Consider the following 6,347-nt stretch of genomic DNA (forward strand, 5'->3'; position numbering starts at 1 on the left):
ATCCGAGGTATCGCACTGTGTCGGATCTGGGAAGAGGTATATTGTTAAGAGTAACAGGTGGGCAGAAGCGTAATTGACAATTCTAACCCCCGTCCAGCTGGGAATATGGATTGCACCAGTCTTTCCGCCTTCACTCGAGACGGTTTATGTGTTAATTAAAAATGGGGGCCTCTATGGCTGGAAGGAAAATGTTGAGAAAAAAATGGTGAATATGACGTCATCTAGGCTGGCCAGATACGTACTGCATAAAAAAAAAATATAGATATAGTAATCAGCTTTATTATTTGTTTGTTTATATTGTTGTTACTCTCAGCGATCGCAACAGCCTGAGTAACAATATATAGCATTCATTATATACAAATTGAAAAATGTAATCATTTATAATTGAAAAAAATGACTTTTACAACATATGATACAACTATTAATCACAATAACCCCACTCAATTAATCAATTTAACGTTACAAGTATTCAAAAATAATAAAGAAAAATTACGTATTTTTAATTAATTATTTGTTATTTTATTATGAGTTATTGTGATTTAATAGTTGTATCATATGTTGTAAAAGTAGATTTTTTAAATAAATAAAAAATTACGTATTTTAATACCCTCTGTGCCGGAGAATATAGCCCAGAGGCACATCAAATTCTTTGATGGACTGAAGGCCTGTGTCAAAACGCTATTTAGGGAAATCGCCTCTCCAACAAGACCTAAAGGAAGGACTTCGGGCTCTGCAGTCTGAAGTCATTCACACCATCACTGACATTAACCGGAATGGTCCCTCCCCATTCTTCGTAAGTCCTATCATGCTACGATTGTAAACCCGCTTTAGCGGACCCTGTTAACCTTTCTTAAAATGCATGTGGCAAAGAAGTGTATGTAGAATGGTAAAGAAGTTTAGTGTATGTATATATATTCTATTTGTTTCTTAAAAAAGATATTGAGGATGTTAGACAAACAAAAAAAATTACGACTTTTTAATGTTGCTTTATTAAACATCATTGCTATGTAATGTTATTTTTTTCTCCTCTCTCGGTTTCTCGAAACGACCGGCAATATTATAATTTCCTCATTAGGGGGATGTGAAAAAACAGCGGAATTGTCCCTTCACATCCATCAATTCCATCGCGTAGCCATAGGCTATAGCCAGACTATACCACCTTAGCTGGACTCACATCAACACCTTATAATGCCACATGACAATCAAAGGGAGAAGACGCAGTAAAGTATACATATAATATATTTCATGTATTATATATGTATGAAGTACTAATTTCTAATTTAATGAAGCGTACGAAAAAAAAGATGTGATCGAAAGACACAAAAAAAAATTTTTTTATATCGAATTATTTCTAGCACTAGATTCGTTTAAATATTAGTAATTATCATCAAGTTAGAAACCTGATTGATCTGCGAATATTTCAAAATAGCACAAAAATGGTTTAGAGATCTTAAAACATGAATCATACTTTGAACATATATTTGTCACTCCCATTTGTACACTAAATTAATTACAAGATATTATTTATCATGAATCATATTTATTTCACATATCCATACCACTTTTTTTTAACAAGAGATTAGGAAAACATATTTGAGTATTTTGGACGTCCATTAGGTCCGAAAGATTTCGCTTCAATTTTCCCGTTGAAGAAATGATACTCCTTCGCCTTGGCACAGATTACACTTGGCCAATCTTTAATAACTTACGTATCGCCTCGATTACTTCTATTCTTCGCTAACGGTGGTTTGAAATGTGTTGGCTGGGTCAAAATAATTAAACTTGATTACAGTTTAAATTTATTTTCGAAATGGTTGATATTGTTACTAAATTTTTTGTACGGTAGTTTATTTGTACGATACGCACTAAAAATTAATGTTCTTACAGAAATTATTATTTAGAAGTTTTGTATTGATATATCCTTCCAAAAACCTGTGTTAATTTAGTGATGAGGAATGAATCTTAACGTATATTTTATCATTGTGTAGGACAAATAATTGAATAATTATGAAAGATAGTTTTATATGCATATTTCAATTGACTATAAAAATCATTTTCTACAAAACGAAAAAAGTTAGCTTAAACAGTATATTTAAAAACTGATGATATTTACAGGCAACATAATGTAACAAAAAATCAGTTTTAATAGTCTTTATAACGGTATCAATAAGATAAATAAATGAATTTCATTGTATAGTAAACTGTCCCCGTAGGTTATTTACATACCATATATTTTTACACAGTGTGAAACTATTTATTTTATATAATATCCAATCATGGTGATTAGAAGGACGGAAGCATTTTTAAATAAAAGCTACGGGCTAGCAAATATTTTATTTATTTTGCAGAAATTAAATAACTTTTTACTTATACTTCCAAAGCCTCTAAACAGATGAAAATGCGAGAGTGAAGAAAAATCAGGAGTTCTGCTTATCAGCCACACTTATTACGGTATTTTATATTTTTTAGGGCCAGAATAGAATATATTATGTACTCTTGATACTAGAAGCGGTGGTCTGGCCACTTGAGTATGGAGAACGATAGATTGCCAAAACAAGTTTTTTTATATAAACCAGAATATAGAAAAACAAGTAGGACGGTCGTGAAATAGGTGGATTGAAGTTCAGAAGGAAGGAATGGTTGCAAGAGGATCGAGAGAAGAAGAATGGTCTGATAGAGGAATATGGCTATAAATTCTGGGACTCAAAATACAATAATGGGAATATAATAAATTAAATATGTAAACATAAAAAACTTTCATTTGAATACAACTTTTTTTGTTAAGAGCTTATAAAGTAACGGGAGCGTGGTGGCACCGTGGTAAGGCTACCAAAAGCAAGGACCGGATTCCTATCCGGCTGGACAGAAATTTTTTTTCTGTTACACTGTAGATGTGAGTCAACCCTGTGGGTTATAGTGCCCTTCTTGGGTCCGGTTGTTCTCCTTGCACAACCGTTGGTCTAGTTACGGTACTTCCTTACAAAGTACTGAACCTCTGCCCCTCATGGGTTGTGATATAATGGTATAATTTTCTAATTTTTTTTTTATAAAGTAACAAGGTGAAAAAATTAGATATCATTTTTAACGCCAATTTCGTTACTAAACACTTATCAAATTCCACAGAAGACTACATCACCCACAGGATATGAAAACACTAAGTGTTCTTGGAAAGTAATAAGGAAACATTAGGTATGCGGATTGATTTCTTTTGAGAATTAGTTTTCAGGAAAGATTTTATTTTTATATCTAATATTTATGAAAAAAACAAAGAAGCAAATTACCAACTTCTTTATATTTCAATGATGAAATTAAAATTTCAGAATTTTGGATGTAAATTAAAATAGTATCCGGCTGCCTTGTAGTATAACGAAGAATGAACAAAAAAACTGAATTTAAATTTTTAATGCTTTATAATCATTTCTTTAGCTGCACTACATGAAGTTTACCATTTATATCAAGTCTTTTTCATTAACTTTTATTACGTTCACTGTTTGTATTTATTTTTTGTGCAAACCAATAGTAGAAAGCAGAATAAAAATGTTCAATTTCTTCTTCCTGTCTTAGGATTCCAATTACTTTTTATTTTTGTTATTTTCCACGTTTTCTTATTATATTTTAATTAAATTTATTTCGATTTTTATATCTTATAATTTATATAATAAGATATAAATATTATCTATTAATCGCAGATTTACGCAATTTTGTATATTTTATTTTCTCGAAAACTATCTTACTGGGGGATATATCTAATTTTGATGCGTTATAGTGTTAAATTCACAGTTTGAAGAAAAATATAATTCCAGAATTTGGGCTTGTTTACAGTTAGTTTTCTAATCGGCCGTCCGTAGCCGAGGGAGTTAAAGTAGCTGGCTCGTGATTGCAGCGGCAACGATTCGAATTCGGCTTGGGAGTGTCGACTTTTATTTATGTAGTGGTCCCACAAAATGAAAACTTAACCCCCCTATGGATAACATAGAGAGGTAACCTGCAGATAACCCCCCCCCTCCACCGTCTGCTAGAAATGACTAGGAAGAGGTTTTACAAGTTTCACACACTGTATTACAGATTGTCTATTACAGTGTGAGCTAATTAGTAAATTTAAAAAAACTGCAAAAAATCCTAATTTTTTTTTTCTTAAAACTGTGACTTAACCCCTTTTACGTAGCAGCAAGGAATATTCTTCAATGAATTGCTTGTATTTGTTAAAATTAATTATTCGAAGATACTTTATAAATATGATTTTAATTTAAATTTTGACCTTTGGAAATTAGGTTTGATTCTCAGAGTTTAGAATTTGAAATGAAGCGTCAAAAATCAAAATGTTTCCCTTGAAATTAACGGATTGCGTAAATCAAATATTGATATATTATCGGATCAAGATATATTAAGGTAAATAAGGGATCGACTCCGATCAACAATGCGGTCAACCACGGATCAAATTGACCTTAAAATGGATCTTACCGCAAACCCGAGGTCTTTAATGATGTGATTTATCTTTTTTATTGGTTTTACGACCTTAGGTACTGAAATCAGAATAAATACGACTCCTTACAGATAGAAATGAACTTTACTTCCATCTTCAGTGCCTTGTAATTAATGTAGAGCAACTTATTAACTAACTTCAGAACAAAATTATTAATCCAGATTTTTTTCTTATAAACATCAAACCACTCTGCATTGTCCTTATATAATGTAAATAATGTGTATTATATTCCGAAATGAATATTTTTTTTTTTTTAATTATTATAACTAAAGGTCAGTAAAGAAAACGAAGTAACTCGATTTTTAAACATAGATTTGAACGGTTCTGGATAGATTATAGGTTGACGGACCCGATAGAAAAGCCCTTAAATGAGAAAAACGACCATAAACGATTCATAATCGCTTTTGAAGAACATTCTTAAAGGAAAAAAGGAAGTAATACAGCTAATGAATTGCCATTATGAGTAGATATAATTTATATTCGATAGCTCCTCGCAATCGAATGTTGTACAATCTATTAATCGATAGTGATAATCGGTAATCTCTAGTCCTGAGTCAAAAATTATCTGTGTTTTTACATTCTGAGTGTTTTTTATTATCGCAACTTAATACATTAAAAATATTTTTTCTGGTTAGTTTTTCCTTTATATCGATTTTTTTGGAATACCGGAATTCCTACATGTGTCATATAACTAAAATGTGATGAGATTTAGAACCGATTGTTCAAGAAGGATGTTTTATAGGAAATTTTTAAGCTTATCCCCCTTCCATTTCTTATTTAACATGACTAGCTCGAAATCAATTAATTATTTTTTTGTTTTTATTTCTATAAGAGTATTGTTTAGATTCACGCAAAAATTCAAAATGGATAAATCATGGAATTATTAGTGAATAAATATTTATTAAATAAATAATTCATTGTTGCGAAATTGACAAAAGTAATTTTTTTACTTTAAATAGTCCCATATTTTATTCCTTACTATTATTTACCAAATCACAGTATAATTATTTATGGTGAATTATAGCACCAACCCAACCTTTGTTTATTTCCTCGAGACCCTATTTATATATTTCTCCATCTTTAAATTTGGCATGAATCTAATCATTAAACGTTTTTAAAACATATAAGAATAATTTCTTGGTGTTTTATATTATTATTCATATCCAATTCACGATCAGGACATAAAACAACTTAAGTTTGAGGCTGTTTAACAGAAAAAGACATACCACAAAACCTAAGGTTATTTCATAATTAAACATTGCAATAACGAAGCGGATGGTAAATTTTCCTCTTTATTTTCCAGCATTTTCACTCCTTTCAATACCACTAGTGTGCTATACTGAGTAAAACGAAAATTCAGTGAAGTAATGTTATCCCTTGAAAAGCAATTTATCTCACTTAAACGGTACCTTTAATGTATCAGCTGTTAAACACACTTCCGAGTTTTACACTTGTTTCTAGGATTCTATCAATTTAGCCTTTTCTCTTTAGAGAAATAAAATGAGCTCTCTATACTGGAATTTCGATTTATCCATGGTTGAGTTCTTGCAAATCGATATTTTTATACTAGAACTATGTTATATAAACATTCATTCAAACCGGTATGATCGAACGTATATGGTAATCTGAATGACTGTTATTTTATTAGAGCAGTTCCTATGTCATTGTGTAGGCCGTTCGTAGCTGGTGTGGCCTTGGATTCTATTTCCTGGCGGCTGGTAGTGCCTGTTACAGAGTATTAGAGATCCTGAGGAATTGTGAAAGGCTAAATGTCAAATAGATTTAATAAATTGTATCATATTTATTTAATCTATAGATTTAAATATAGCAATGATGATTATAAATATCATATTTGAATTATAAT

This window comes from Halyomorpha halys, unplaced genomic scaffold, assembly GCF_000696795.3.
Source record: "Halyomorpha halys isolate HHAL.00 unplaced genomic scaffold, Hhal_1.1 Scaffold286.1, whole genome shotgun sequence".
NCBI classification, from domain to species: Eukaryota; Metazoa; Arthropoda; class Insecta; order Hemiptera; family Pentatomidae; genus Halyomorpha; species Halyomorpha halys.